Here is a 16,192-nt window from a genome sequence, read left to right as displayed (position 1 = left end):
GCCCTGAAGGCCTGCTGGGAGGGTCCAGAAGTCTGGGCTGGTACGGCTCCCAATAGAGGGGCCTGGAGACAGGCTGTTTGCAGGCGGGGTGGAGATGGTTTATTTCCTCTTGACATAAAAATGACGGCCTGAGTGCTGCATTATAAAGGAATTACTTATGGCTCAGGCTCTTCTGGGCCTGCAGATTTCCCGTGCGAGTGCAGGGAGCCATGAGGGAGTCCAGGGGTATCTGGTCTCCCGGGGAGCACCCCAGCCTGCTGTCCCCCTGCACGGCCCCTAGATGGGGGCCTCACTGGACCCTGTCCCTAAAGGGGGGCCTGGAGCTCAGCTCAGCACATTTAAGGTGCTGCCTGGGTCATAACCCCCCACTGGGGGTGAGGGCAATAGTCAGGGGGACAAGGTCAGGGTGCCCAGTATGGGGAGGCCAGACAGAAAGAGGTGGCTGAGAATGGGGGGGAGGGCAGTCTCCACCACATATTTCCCCCAGTCCCTGACATGACGTCAGGGCCATGGCTCCTTGTGAGGAAGAGACCCCAAAGTGTCCCCAGGTGCTGGGAGAGGGGGACGGCAGGGCCACGGGAGCCAGCAGGGAAGGAAAGGTGAGTCACCCTGGAGCGGTGCTCCCGAGGGGCCCTGGTCCCTGGGGAAGGCTGGGAAGAGGGGGCGGGGCAAGGTGGGGGCTGATGGGGAGAGGAGCCTCCGGGTACTGGGCAGAGGGCCCTGCGCCCCTGGGGGCTGGGCAGTGACCACTCTGGATGATGGATCGCAGAGGCCGCCCTGATGCAGCAGATGCGGGGCCGCACTTGGCCTCAATCGCTCCCTGGGGGCGCCGGTCGATGGAGGCCCCTGCGCTGCCTGAGCAGCCCGTGATGAATGGCTCAGGATTGATTTTCACTTAATTGACAATTTGGTGAACCTGTTTGCAAAATCCCAGGTTGGGCCCTAGACGGAGCCTCAGGGTAATATGTGGTGGGGTCGCTAGGGCCGGGCCAGGGTGGCAGCCAGGGGGCAGCAGAGGCCAGCCAGCCACTGGGGGGTGGGGGTGGGGGTGGGGGTGGGCAGGGGTGGGGGTTGGGGGGGTGGACACAGCTAGGCCAGGGCTGAGACTCCTCTGTGCCCGCCTCAGGGAACTCACTGCCTTGGGAGGTGGTGTGTATAAGGCTGGGAGCCCAGCTGCAATGGGGTCTCTCTCTCCTGTCAGGGACTCATGGAAGAGGGGGTGGGGGCCAGAGAGGTCATGAAAGCAGGTTGAAATCCCCAGGCCAGGATTTGATCCCAGCCCAGCCCCTGTCAGCTGCATCACCGGGGCACTGCTTCTGAGCCTCTCTGACCCTCGGTTTCCTCTTCTGTAAAGTGGGGCCCGTTCAAGCCTGCCCATCCACCCGCAGAGCCCATCTGATGCCTCATCTCTGATCTCCCCTCCAGGCTCTCAGCTCCCTCTGTCCTCCACGTGGGCGACCTCTTTCCCATCCCTGGGACACTCACCCCACCTTTGTTTTGTTTAAAGCACTTGCCACCATTTGGCATATCTCCCAGTGGGTGGGCTTGCTCGCCCATCTCTCTGCCGGACTGTCAGCCCCACCAGGAGCACAGGGACTCCGCCTGCCTGTAGCCTGGCCTGTGGGCTGACCGCCCTCCCCGCTCGGGCAGCGGCACCTGGAGGCCTCCCGGAGCCTGGGAGCGGCCACGGCAGGTTGTTACCAGGACGACATGAAAACAGGCCAAGAGCTCACCTCTGCCGCTGGCCCTGAACTCATTAGCAGGGCCCAGACTTGGGAATTGTAACAGGACCCCTGGGTAATCCCTTCTGGGGGCCACCCAAACAAAAGCCAACTTAAGCGGACAGAATTGCAGTGGGGAGGCTGGGAGGCTGGAATTTACCCCCAAGAGCAAACAAAGGATGTCCCCTTCTCAGGTGCAGGCTGCGTGGAGTCTGATTTCCATCCTGTGCAATTTAAAGCCACCCCGGGAACCCGTGGACAGTACCCCTCCCTTCGGGGCTGTCACTGACGGTCCCTGGCAGAGGCACCCCTGATGGGACATGGCACCTGCACCTGCCCCCCGGGTGTTGGGTGGTCAGACATGGGGGGGGTCCCTGGGGGAGCTAGGGCACTGAAGGGTGCTCTGGGCTGTGGGACACGCAGCGCTCAGGGGGCCTCTGGAAGCCCCTGTCCAGGCCGTGCCCTGCAGCCTCGGAGGCTGTTCCGGGGAGGCTGGTGGGGGCCTTTGGGGAGGTGCTGGCCACCCTGGGGACTCCCGCTAGGCTGGAGGGCCTGGAAGATGAGTAGGGTGGGGAGCAAGTCTTTGACACCAGCTGGTCATGGCCTTGGGCTTGGCCCCCACCCTGGACCCAGTCCCAGGAGCTACTTGTAAACTCGAGCGAGTGGCCTCATTTTGGGAGATGCAGTTTACTCAGCTGTAAGTGGGTGATGGTCCCCTTGCACTGACTGGCACTGGGATCAGCCCAGATGTCTGCCAAGCTTGGCGCTGGCAGCATCTGGCTGCGTGGCCAGAAGCTGTGCCTGGTGGCAGTGGTCACAGTGTCAGGGTTGGGAAGCCCCCATGTGCAGGTGAGGTTTTCGGCGGTGGGAATGGGACCCCTGCCACTGGAGCTGCTGGAAGGGCTGGAGGGGGGATGCCCATACCTAAAAGGAGGCATCGTCCTGGCCTTGCTCTGCTGTGACCATGTGGCCCCACGGGGCTCCGGCTTCTGAACTGGCTGAGCGCGTGTGGTGGGCCAGGTGGGGTCAGAAGTGCCGGGCCTGGGAATGCAGGGCCCCTCCGGCGGTGGTGGGCGCATGGCAGGGCCTGAGCACAGCTTTGGACCCCCATCCAAACCCCGCAGGTGAGAGCCAGGTGAGCAGCAGGGACGGGTCCTTCTAACGCCCCACAGAGGCGCCAAGCATGCCCCGACGGGTTCACTATTAACGACACGAGCTCGTCCATCCCCCCTGCCACAGATGCCTCGACAGTGCAAACACAGATGGATATTCACTACGATCAAGGGCTCCCCCACCAGCTGCACCTGGGGGCACCCAATGGACGTTTGGAGACATCCTTCAGACTGAAATCCTTCCCCTGGGAGAGCAGAAAACACCGCTGTCAGCGCGGCCCTGAATCCTGGGCCCTCTGGGGCATTTCTCTGGGTCCAGAGTTCAAGCAGGTGGGCAGGGAGCCTCTTAGAGTTTGGCCTCCCCCACGGTCCTCTAAGGGGGGACAGCCACGTCCAGAAGGGACACAGAGGCCGGGGAGGCTGCCCAGGGCTCGTTGTCAGCCAGTGAGTGAGCAGCAGACCCAGGGTCTGTGCGGATGTAATTAGTTAAGGATCTTGAGATCGTCCTGGCTTGGGGTGGTCCTGCATCCAACGACTAGCGTCCTTATAAGAGAAAAGCAGAGGAGATGCGAGACAAACCCAGAGGAGCCGTGTGAAGACGGGGCAGAGACTGCAGTGACGTGTCACAAGCCAAGGACACCTGGGGCCCCCAGCAGCTGGAAGAGCCAGGAAGGACCCTCCACTGGAGCCTCCTGAGGGAGCGCGGCCCTGCCCGCACCTTCATTTCAGATTTCTGGCCTCCTGAACTGGGAGAGAGTCAATTCCTGTTGTTTTCTGCCATCTAGGCTGTGATGGTTGTTAGAGTGGCTCCAGGACACTGATTCATAGCCCCAGGTGTGCGCGACCCCGGCTGTGTCTGTGCCCCTCTCACCCCACCCCTCCTCACTCCCGTTGCTCCAGGAATCAAGGGAGGGAGAAGTTTCCTCCCTGTCTTAGGGCCCCTGGCTGGGTCTGAAAAGTGAACTGACAAGGATGGATGAACAGAGAAAAGCACACAACCTATTTGGTATAAGTTTTACATGATATGGGGTCCTGCTAAGGAAGTGAACACCTGAAGAAACAGTGAGCCCCGGGATGTGATGGGGGCGTGTGTGATGGGGGCAGGCAGTCGTGGAGGGAGCTTAGCAAGGCCTGCTGGTTAGGATTCCTCCCGGGTCCCTCGTCCTTAGAGATGAGGATGCTCCCGTCCTCTGGCTGCTGGGAGGGCCTGTCTCACCCGATGGTTCAGGGGAGAAGGTGGAGGAAGGTCAGAGTGACCTTCTGTTTCCACAGTTTTCTCAGACTCCTTCAGCTTTAAACATTCATCAAGCCCAGGTGCCATATTTTGGGGTAGTGTGTCCCAAACCCCATCACAAGCTCCCGCTCTGTCCCTCATCCACTTTCACCGGCCTCCGACATTTCCACTGTGATCCGAGGGGACCCGGCTCCCCAGCACAGGCCTGGACCACAGTGATTCCAAGTGGGGTGAGCCACGTGGAAAGGGCCCAGGGAGCTGGCGTGGGTGGCTGAGCCATAGGCCTGGGGAGGGGGTCCCAGCCAACAGTTGGAAAGTGTGCCAGGCAGAGGACACAGCAAGTGCAAAGGTCCTGAGGCCAAAGACTCAGAAAGGAGCCAGGTCACAGGGGGGTGGAGTGGGGATGGAGTGGGTGGGGCGCTGTCGCCTGCACTGCTGGAGAACAGGAAAGACGGCCAGCCCCAGGGACTGCCCAGTCCTCTTTTTTACCTGGTGGCCCCCTGGCTGGTACACCTGCTCCCAGCTGGGAGCTCCCCAAGGGCGGGGCAGGACTGTGGGGCCCTGGGAGCCAGGTAACGGGTGTGAACAGATGCTTGTGGAAGCCCGGGGAGGGGCCTTTCCAGGTCACCACTCTGGGCAGCCCCTGGACGGCCTGAAGCCCCAGTCAGGAGGCCCCACAGGCTACCTGGGCAGCTGGTCCAGCCTTCCTGCCCACCTGGATTCACCCAGGCTGTCTAGGGAAGCAGCCATGCCCCAGGGCTGACCCATGGGACCTGGGTTCCCAGAGCCTAAGGATGGACCTCCCTCCTGGGGCAGCTCTTGGGGGCGAGGGCCTGAGTTCCCCAGTGGGGGGCTTTGGATCCAAGGGACCTCCTGACCCTTGACCCTTGCCCAGGCCACTTCCTGCCTCCTTTTCCTCCCTGGGCTCAACAGAGACGCTATTGTTCAGACCCAGGGAGAATCGCAGGCCTCCCACTCGCCACTCCTGGTGACCCAGGCTCCCTACCCCCTCCCAACCAAAAACTAAATAAAATAAATAGATGGGAATTCCGAGGGGGCACTGGAATGCAATCAGCCAAAAAGGCCCGCGTGCTTCCGAAACGATCGGATTCATCAGCGTGATGGCTCTGCAGCCCGAGTCTGAGGAAGCCAGGCTTAGGGCTTTTGTCTCCAGTGCCAGCGCCTAAGCTCCTGCCCGGGCAGGAATGCGGGCCCAACCGGGTCGCACCCTGAAACCCTACGCCGCTGCCCCGGTGACTCTGGCTCCGCAAAGGCCCAGCTCCTCTCAGCTCTGCGGGATTTTGTTCCCTGGCCGAGCAATTTCTCCAGCACTTTCCCTGGGATCAGCTCCTAACCGAGGCCATAAATCTTTTTCTTCCAAAATGTAGACCTCATTCCTTTTGGTTTCTGACATAGATTTGCAGCGTATTAGACCAGGGGGCCTGGAGCTGGGGTTTAAAGCCCTAAATGAGTTTGTGAATTGCTTTCGTGGCAAGGTCGCCCCCCTCGGATGGCACCACTGCCGACGCGGACCCGCCTGGGCTCAGGGGCCCGTCTCCTCCCTCCCTCTGCCCAGGGCCGATGTCCTCCGTGCCCTGCAACCCTGACCGGAGTGGGCTGGTGTGTCCACCGCTTTCCTCGCTGGTTCTAGAAGCCTCTGCGCAGGTGTTTGGCATTCACAGTCCAGCCCTTTCTGTTCTGAAACAGTTAGGGCCAGCAGAAGTCCTTGCTGAATAGCAGTTTAGCTGGCCGAGCGGTCACTGCCTGCGCGGGCCGTGCGGTCTCTCTCAGGTGGCTGTCTTCATCCTACAGATTAAGGACGAGGCTCGGAGTGTGGCTGGGGAAGCCCAGCGGTTCAAGCCCAAGGCTTCTGTCCGTCCCACTCCCGCTGACAGCCCCACCAGCGGCAGAGGCCACCCAGAAGGTCACGCCTGGCACAGTCCTAAGGCTACCCCACAGTGCAGGGCCCAGGCAGCACTCTGAGCTCTGACGGGCTTCACCAGCTTGGCCCCTGTCCACCTGCAACCCTGCCACCGAGAAGGGCAAGAATGACTAGCTCTTTATTACTACAGAGATTTCTAGAAATTTTAGACCAAGAGCCAAAATGTCCATTGGTGGTGCAGGACGAGAAGGAATTAGCCACGAGTCACGAGCAAATCCTCGCGGAGGGCCTGGCTCTGCCACGTCCCGAGTGCCCTCCCTGCCCGGCTCCCCCGAGCCGTCTCCTGGCCCCCAATCCCCACTACGAGAAAGGGGCTGGCGGGGCCGGGAATGGGAGCCTGGCTGGTGCCTCTTCTCAGCCACCCACTCTGGACAAACACCGTGACCTAAAGCAGAGCCGGGAGCACCAACCTTTTCATCAACAAAGGTTTAATTTATTGGGAGTGCGGGGTCACAAATCATAGGCCTGGAGATTTATCACCTCCAGGAGTGGAATTGACCACAGAGAGAAGGCAACATTTCCAAGCTACACTCACTCCTTTAATAAAGTTGAAAATGTAAAATATGCCCGTCCCACCCTGGGAGCCGTGGGCAGCGGCCAATGAGTTTATGGAGGGAAGTAACATATGACTGCTCGCCATTCCGTTCTGGAGAGACAGAGAGATGCAGTGGGGGCCTCCCAGGTCATGCGGGTGTCTATGATTTAGGGGTGGTAACGGCCCGGAGCCGGGGCAGGGCAGGTGGCAGGCCTGGATGGGGGATGGCGCGGGGGTTCCCCAAGCCCCCTGCACGCTCCGCCCCTGCTCCGTGCCTGGAAACAACCTTCCGAGCTCTCAGTGGAGGTCCCCAGACCTGGAGGGTCTGCTGCCTGGGGAAGACGACACCCCTTAGGAGAAAAGCTAATCCCTGCCCCAACCGGCCTTAATCCACCCCTCAGGAAATGCCTGATCCCCAAGGCCAGACCTCTCTCGGAGATCTGAGATCAGGAGTGTTTCCTGGCAGGGGTGGTGGAAGATCTGAACTGGCCTCTCGGGCGGGGGTGTCCAGACTGGGGCCTGGAGTCGTAGGCTCTCAGACTGTCTGGCCAGCCACCTCTCTAGTTACAGCTGAGAAACTGAGGCCCAGAGGGGGCGGGATTCACTTGGGAGCCCACGGGCAGCCCCCAGCTCTCCCCAACAGACACAGAGACCCTCGGAGGTGATTCAGCAGCTGGGATGGGCCAAGTGTCCCCCAGAGACCCCCGTGAGGCCCTGGACCTGGCCTCCTGGCCCCCACATACACGCCAGGCCGGCCTCTGCCTGGGACTCAGGCTGCGCGGGAGGGCCGTCTGGCCTCCGTCCGCCGTCCAGGCCGCAGGTTTGCTTCCTGCTGCGGTATCAGACCCGGTGGTGATGCTCTGCCCTTGGCCTGAGCCCGTTTCTGCCAAACAGTGGTGCTTCCTCCAGTCACCCAGCAGTGCTTTCCTGCGGGTTTATCTAAATAAAAATGTAGAGGGTGTTCCTTTGCCCTCCGCCCACCCCAGGACACTGTGACTTTGAGCCCCTCTGGGGATGGGACCCTCGGTGCCAAGAACTTCCTTCAGCAGGGAAATCGGAGGCGTGGCTTTGAAGCAGGAGGTGGCAGGGAGGCTGTGGAGCAGCAGGTGTGCATGTCTCTATGCACGTGTGCAGGGTGTGTGGGTGTGTGTAGGTGCACTGTGGGCATGTGGATTTGGGCACGTGTGCCCATGCACGCACGCATGTGTGCACACATGTGTACAGCGTGTGCACGAGTAGGCACGACGTGGCCGTGTGCGTGCGTGCCTGCAGGGGGGCGGGCAGTTGTACCTGTGAGTGAGTGTGTGTGTACCTGCCTGGTGCGTGTGTTGATACCCGCAGGGGGCTCACCTCCTTGGGTTGTTTATTCCTTCACCAGGCCTGATGCCCTGGGATTCCGGAGACCTGAGACCCTGGGATGGGTATGACTTGGTCCCCCCCAGCCCGGCCCGCAGCTGCCCCCTCCTCCCCCCGGCCGAGCCATACCCTGGGCGCCCCCCCTATAATTCTCCCGTGCCTGCTGCTCAGCGGCTCCGCCCCACAGAGCTCTGGGACCACCCACCTGCCCAGCCCCTGCTTCCCCGCCCCCAGCACTCTACTTAATGTCCCTTCTCATAAGGAGTTTTCAATTATAAGCCTAAATGAGGTCTATAAATTTGACTTCATAAAATTCCACGCACATCATTTTCCAGCAGAAAAGGCTCTCTAAGAAATATTTTCCTTAAGGCCCCCTGCATCCCCCTGTGCAGTATAACATTTATTCTAATATTAAAATGGCAGGTGTTCTATAAATCGTGAGTCATTAGCACGCTTCATTGATTTTCCTGCAGCTTCCAGCCCGGGAGAAGCCACGTGTGAATATCAGTCTATTCGATTGAGATTCATACCCTATTTGGGGGTCAAAGAGCGGGACCCCATGAGCTTGAACTTCTATCAGCCTAAAGCTGATCAATACTTGGAGATATATTGGGGTTGGGGGCCGGCCGCTCACACAGATTAAGTGGCCATAGATATGAGGTGCGGGGGCGGCCGGCGGAGAGGAAGGCAGACGATGGGGCCCTGCTGCCTGTCCAGCGAGGCTGGGGGCTCTCCCGGGCCCTGGTGGCAGGGGTCCTCAGAGGGGCTAGACCCAGAGGGAGGGCAAATAGGGTACGGCGCTGTGATGCAGGACAGGAGCTGGCATGCTCAGCCAGATGGCCCCTCCGGAGGTGGGGAGGGCAGAGGATGGCCACTGGGGCCCAGGGACCTAGGAAACTGTAGAGACCCTGGTCCCGGCCCAGAGACCCGATCCACAGAGCCAGGGGCCCAGTGAGTTCCCGCACTGGAGGACCCTCCCACCCGGAAGGACACTCGGGGAGCAGGGAAGGGGCGTGCACCCTTGTTTTTAATTGTAACAAGGGATTCAAAATCTATCTGCAGCTCTTTGTCCTGGTTTTGGGGTCTCCAGGGCTGTCCAGCCGCTTCCTCCCACACTCTGGCTTCATCCTTCCCACCCAGGGCTGCTCCCTGAGTCGGCCGCCTTCTCAGCACATGGGTAGGCTTCCCTGCTTGGCGCTCGCACGGATGCCAGCCACCCGGGCCTCTCCGGTCCTGCCTGGGACTCCAGTCCATTCTGCCTGGACCCCTGGCCCCTCGAGGCCCCTGGGTGACATCGTACACCCAACACCTCTAAGAGCCCGCTGTGTCCCAGGCCGGGGAAGACCACTAGCAGGTCTACAGAAGCCAGCACTGACCCCGATCCCGCATTTTACGACGGGCACGTGGGGTCAATGTTTGCTTGCTGCGCCTGGGGATGGTCAGGCTGACCCGCACCGCTCCCCCCTGGAAGTGGGGGGTCCCCGGCCCTGAGGACATTGAAATGGCACGTCTTTGCTGTGCCCTTGCGGTGGGGTCACTGCCGTAAGGATGGCCCGCCCCCTCATATATCACCGCCCACCCCGCCCCGCCCCGCCCTGCAAGCCCAGCCGGCCTCTACCGCAGAAGGCAGGGGATCTGCTTAGTTATTAGGGAGATAAATAATTTGAACTCTGGCCTTTTACCTTTTCCCCCAGAGGGCGGGCCGTCCCCACGCCCCTCGGGCATCCCGCCTGGAGGAGCAATTTCATTAGGAGTCCTGGCAGCTGGCAGAGGCCACCCTGCAAGGCCAGCGAATAGAATTTCTTTATGGAGATGAGACGTAGGAATATGAACACTTAAGCCGGAGCGGATGTAATTGAACTTTGCATTATTTATCGGGGACACAAATCCTTTCTAATGTTGGAGGATTTGGGAGGGCCGGGCAGGGTTGCTGGGGCCTTTGGGGAGAGATGGGGCAGCTGGTGGGCTGCTTTCCACCCTCTCTGCCTATACAAAAGTGATGGGGGTGTCGGCAGCACCGTTGGGCCGTAGGTGAAGTTGCAGATGTCCACACGGGCTGGGCGGCCAAAGGGGACGGGCCCGGCTGCGGGCATCCAGGGGCAGCCCGGGGTGGGGGAAGGACGGAGGCCCCCTGGTGATGCCCTGCACCCGATTCTGCACCCAACTGACTAGCTTCGCCCTGGGCCTGGGGTGAGCAGGGCCCTGAGCGCCCCTCACCACGGTCCTGAGCGGACCTCCTGGGGACTGGTTAGCTCTGGACGCTGGCCTGGGGTGGAGCTGAGAATCCTCCCTGCAGGGGGCCACGGTGACAAGGCAGCACACCCTGGGCGGTGGAAGGACAGTTACGTACCCTCTCCCAGCCCTAGAGGCCACAAGTCTGAAACCCTGGTGTCCGCTGGGCTGGTTCCTCCGTTCCAGGCCCTTCTCTAGCTTCTGGTGGAGCCCGCAGTCCCTGGCGCCCGTTGGCTCATAGAGCATCACCCCATCTCTGCCTGTGTCATCAGAGCGCCATCTTCCCCGGTGTCTCCCTGTGTCCCCGGGTCCAAGTTTCCCTCTTCTCTGAAGGACACTACTCAGGGTCAGGGCCCACCCCACCCCAGCCTGGCCTCCTCTTAATTTGATCACACCTGCAAAGACCCGATTTCCAAATAAGTGTCCATTCGCAGGTGCTGGGGGTGAGGACACGGACACCTCTTTTGGGGGGACATGATTCAGCCCACAGCAGGAGCGGGGAGGGGCATCTGCCACCTCAGACCCAGAGGACGCTCGGAGGACGAAGTAGCCCGAGTGCTATTCATTTATCCTGTGTTCTTGGACGTTCTCTTTTTTTTCCCATAAAAAAGATTATTCAGTGTAATCTGGTTTTTCAAATATTCAATTAACTCAACATTCTAGTTGTTTGCTAAGTTTTTAAGTTCAGTTTACAAATATAATTCTCTTACAAAGTTTAGCAAATGCTACGAGCAATGTTAAGGAACTTCTACAACTCAATGAAATGCCCTTAAACACTTAAAATCCGCTTAACGACCTTAATATTTTGTCTCCTTGTTCATAACTTTAGTTTCTTGGCGGAGCAAAGAAAAATTCCCCAAAGCATAAATCATCGTGTATCAAAAAAAAACCGCAGTAAACTTGGAAACACAGAGACTCTTATGTCTTCTTATGTTTCCAGTGCGGTTTACAAAGTTAGTAAGAGATTGACCCTAAAAGTTGGAATCGGTCATTTAATTAAACGTATCAGCTGGAATCACAAGCTGATGACTAAATGGACCAAGACGAAAACAGAAAACAGCAAACGCACAGATTCCTTAAACCCCAAGTGGGGAAACATTCCCATCCTTAATTCTGCATTTTCCTGAGTTAAAGTTGCTTCCCTCCCCGCTGCTGCTCCCTCACTCGGCTGCTGCCCTCGGTCACGTCCCCCCTGGATCGGTGGAGCTGGACCAGCACTGCAGGGTGAGGGGACGGAAAGTCCCTCTGGGCCTGGGCACAGGAGGAAGGGGGTGGCTGTGCCCCCTGCGGCTGCCTGGGCTCCCCCATCCCCCTCGACCCCAGGCTCATTAACCCCTCTCCTGGCCAGCGGCTGGGGGAAGTCAGGAGACGGTTCCATTGAAAAATTCCTCAGAGGGTTTGTTAAAGGCGGTGACAGGAGGCCGGCCAGGTCTCTTGGGGAGGGGACTGCCGCCTGCCTAGACCTAGTGGGGCGCCTGCCCAGCCACCCGCCAACTGCAGCCAACACACAAAGGGCCAGATGGATGAGACGGACGGCCAGATGTAGGGGTGGAGGGTGCAGGCCACCGGGATGGGTTGCACAGGCCTCTTCCCAGGGGCCAGCCCTCTGGAGTCAGCCCCCAGACCCACTGGGAGCCCCCAGCTCATTGGCCAGCTGGGAGGCCATACGCCTGCATGCCTGGGCCGGACGAGGGGCTGGGAGCCGGTGGTGGAGAACGCTGTCGGGTTAAGGATGGCACAGAGGTGGGGGACCCGGCACGAGGGGCCCAAAGCCTGGGAAAGGCGTGCCGTCTCTGTGGGAGGGCGACAATGACACAGGAACGGGTAATGAGGAGGAATGGCAGCGCGGTTCTGGGCTGCCTCGGGGTTTCCCTGCAGCTCCACCCGTCCCGGTGTGGACCCACCTGCTGCCCCTCCACCAGCCGCTCCCCAGGGCGTCCCCTCCAGCCTCAGCTGTCACCCGATCACCCTGTGCTCCAGAGACGCCCGGCTGAAAGCCGCCCAGAGCCAACATCTAAGCCCAGATGCCAACCCTCCTCTGACTGGAACGATTCCACCCATTTGCTCCCGGAGAGAGACCCCTTGCTTCCTCTCCGTGCCCCCCGGACCTTCCCAAGCCTATAACCGCGTTCACCCACCCCCAGGCCAGAGCCACCACGCTGGCACAAGGTACAGTGTCAAGCGCTCAGGAGCTTCCAAGAGCGGGGGGCCCTTGGCCGAAGTTGGAGAAAGTCCACAGGACCAAGCCAGCGACCCCCGGGGGAGGAGGAGAGAGCTAGGGGTGGAGTGGGAGCCACGGAGATGGCTGCGGGCTCCCCCAAACTGTGCTCAGAGCCCCATCAGAGGCCCGGGGGGGATTATAGATGGGGGGTGGGAGTAGCTTTGGTATGGAAACCTTCTAGAAAAGAAGAGGAAGTCTTCACAGGGTTGGTCCGCTCAGCCAGGGAGACATCCCTGGAGGAGGAAGATGCTGACCCTTCCCCAGTGGGTCCTGGGCCAACAGCTCTGGACTCTAGGGCACGCAGGTAGGGACAGGCTGTGCCAGCGTGCTCCCATCAGCCCGGTGAGCTGCCCCCTCCTGTCCAGGCTGGACCTGGTCTCCTCTGCCAGGAGCTGACACCCCCAGGAGCCCAGTACAAACAGTGGGAGGGGCCTGACGGCCAGTCAGACCTCAGATAAGGCCTCCAGCAGACACATCTCAGAAGGGACATTTGGTGGCCCAGGAAACGGCCATGGTGCGACACCCAAGAGAAGAAGCAGGTCACAAAGCAGTTGTGTACAGATGCAACCCACCCAAGACATATACGCCATAGCGAACAGAGTCTGGAAGGAGCAACATCAAAATGGTATCTTTGGTTAGAGGAATTCAGTGCCTTTGCAGGTGGGGTGAGGTGTGTTTTTCTGTTTTTCAAAGTTTGCACGATGAGCGTATATTACTTTCATAAGCAAAACATAATCCATTTGCATTAGTTTATAAACACTGACTGTGGCCTCTGCCTTCTGGTGGTTGTGAGCAGGCAGCCCCGGACCTGGGAGATGGGACAGGAGAGCAGGGACCCCCAGGAGACCCCAGGAGGGCCCCAGCAGCTCCCACCAGCAGCCACCCACCCGTTTTTCAAATACCTGGTAGGGCCCCGGGCTCAGTGGTCCCCACTGGTGACATCATCTCTCCAGGCTGCACCACATCCCATGCCCCCATATTTTACCTCCCTGACAGCCTCCCCACCAGCCAGCCTGCTCCTGCCTCTGGCTTCTGACGCCTGATGTCACCTGAAGGACTAGGAGAGAATTCCGCCCACCTAAGTTATGACCCAACGTGGAGCCGCCAAGGCCGCCCGTAAAATTTCCTGCCTCGTTATCCGTCTCCGTCTCTGCCCGGCCAGCCAGCCTGTATCCAAATCCCACCCCCCACCCGGCTTCATTTTAACTAATAGGACACTTAGTTTAATGAGGAGAGTTTGCATAAGAGGAACTTGCTAATTAAATTTTAAACCTTGTCATTCTAAAGATTAGCCGGAGCTCCTAACAAAGCCTTTGTCAGGGAGAGAGGGAGCCGCACCCCCTCCCCAAGGAAAGTCCAGTTTAAGGTCTTGAGTGCAAACTACTGAGAGGCTTCTGCCTGACCAGCCAAAAAGGAATTGTCTGGAAGGTGTAAGAGCCTCGTGGCCCCAGGATGAGCCGGGCTCCTGCGGCCATCGCTGGAGGAGATAGTGGGGGATGCTCCCCCCACACCCCAGCTGGGACGCCAGGCACCCGACGCAGGCTGGTGGCTGCCCCCTTCCAAGGGCCGAGCACCCATCTCTCTCTTCACCCACCTGCCATCACCTGGGGACCGGTCCCCACAGCTTAGAGCTGGTGGTGGCTGGCTGGCCTCCCCTGCCCCCCAGAGAGGGCAGGGCGAGTCTCTCCAGTGCAGAGGCTGCAGGGGCCGCCCCCAGCGCTGGGCCACCTGCCCTGCCGGCAGCCAGCATTGTTCCCCCAGCAAAGAAAGAAAACGGGGCGGGGGCGGGGGGCAGCATGTGAAGAGAGTGTGTCACCACGTCACCATATCGCCCGGGAACATCACAAGTCTCAACTTCTGACCTTTCTGGGAGTCAAACAAGGCTGGTGGTCAGGGCAGGCTAGCTTGGGTACAATGGCCAGGGGGCCAGGACACAGCCACTCCCCAAATGACCACCAGGCCCCAGGGGCTGGGGGCTGGAAATGCACTTTCCACCTGTGCCAAGGGCCTCCCCCAACCAGTGGGGTCTCCCAAGCCCCCCTCCTCTCCAGACAAGCCCTTTCCAGGAAGGGGAGGGGGTCCTTAACATCCATTCCTGTCACTTGCTGGAAGCTGGTGACCCTGGGCCGCTGAACTCAGCTGGGGAGGGTCCCCCTGCGGCCAGACTCCTGCCTTGCGCGTGGGGCCCATGGACCGCACCACAGATGCACCAGCCCCCGTCCCGGAGCAGCAGTGCTGAGGACCCTCTGTGTGCTGCACCCTGGTGGGGGAGGGGAGGGGAGGGGAGGGTCTCCCGGGAGGGGGGCTTCCAGGGACCACTCTGGGGAGGGGAAGCATTTGGAGGGGTGGGACGCTGATGCTGACTCCGTGACCCAGCAGGCCGGGGAGGGGGGGATGGGGAGTGAGGAGGGAGGGCTCTTACTGGTCCTGCTTGCTCTCCTTAATCACGTGATTTCCTGTTGGCCGACAGGCTGTGAGCCAGGCCTGCCTGGGAGGGGTGAGTGGTGCCCCCTTTATAAAATTGAGGTGAGAGACTTCCCTGGCCGTCCAGTGGTTAAGACTTCGCATTCCAATGCAGGGGGTGCGGTTCAATCCCTGGTCGGGGAGCTAAGATCCCACGTGCCACCCCAGGGAAAAACCAAAACATAAATCAGAAGCAATATTGTAACAAATTCAATAAAGACTTTTAAAAAAATTGAGGTGATATTCACATAACATAAAATTAACCATTCTAAAGCCTACGAGGTGCAGCCATCACCCCAAATAGAAACCCCGGACCCATCAGAAGTCACTCCCTATCCCCGCCCACCCCACAGCCACGAATCTACTTTCTGTTGCTGTGGATCCACCTGTTCCAGACATTTAATAGAAACTGAATTACATACAATGTGTGACCTTTTATGTCTGTTTTCCTTCACCCAGCACGACATTTCCAAGTGTCCCCCGTGTTGTATCATGTCCATGCCCCACTCTGTGGTATGGATGGACCACATTTGAAAATTAATTTATGTATTGATGGACATTTGGGCCATTTCCACCTTTTGGCTGCTGTGAACATACTTGTACAGGTGTTTGTCTGAGTCCCTGTTTGCAGTTCCTTTGGGTTTGGTCTAAGAGTGGAATGGCCGGATCACTTGATGATTCTGTGTTTACAGCTTTGGAACCAACAGACTGTTCTCCTCAGTGGCTGCGTTGTGAACATTCCTGCCGGCGGTGCCGGGGCTCTGATTCCTGTTTCCGCGGTGCCGTGATCGGCTCCTCGCATGCTTGATGACCAGGATCAGCCCCTTTGATGGATGAGGAAACAGGGCTTGCAGAGGTGCTGAGTGTGGACCACAAGCGTGGGGGCATGGACGTGGGCTTCCCTCCCGGCCCTCATGTTCCGGGATGCGGTCCACGTGGACAAGGACCTCCTCCGGCCATTCCCCACCCTCTCCCTTCCTGCCCACCAGTGGGGCAGACACTGGCCCGAGCAGGGCAGATGGAGGTAAGCCACCTCTGACCCCGTCTGGGTTCCCCACCCCTCGATCTGGAAATGCTCCATTCAGAAGCACGGGGCACACAAGGGCCCCAGAACCTCAGCACGGAAGGAAGCCGTGTTTCCCTCAGAGCCACCAGACCTACAAGTTAGGGAGAAAGTCCTGGGGCACTGTCCATGCCCCTGCCTCAGGGCAGGTCTGATCTAACCTGGCCGAGGGGGTATTTGACCTCTGTGACAACAGGCTAGAGGCCCCTCCCATGGTTCACGTGTCATTGCCCGCAAAAAGCATGGGTGGGGGGTTGTGAGTGTGAGCTGTGTAGAGAGTGGGTGAATGTGCTCATGGGTGAGCGTGCCTGCG

Source organism: Mesoplodon densirostris, chromosome 6 (assembly GCF_025265405.1).
Source record: "Mesoplodon densirostris isolate mMesDen1 chromosome 6, mMesDen1 primary haplotype, whole genome shotgun sequence".
NCBI classification, from domain to species: Eukaryota; Metazoa; Chordata; class Mammalia; order Artiodactyla; family Ziphiidae; genus Mesoplodon; species Mesoplodon densirostris.
The sequence above is the reverse complement of the archived record's forward strand: the minus strand, read 5'-3'. Positions refer to the sequence as shown.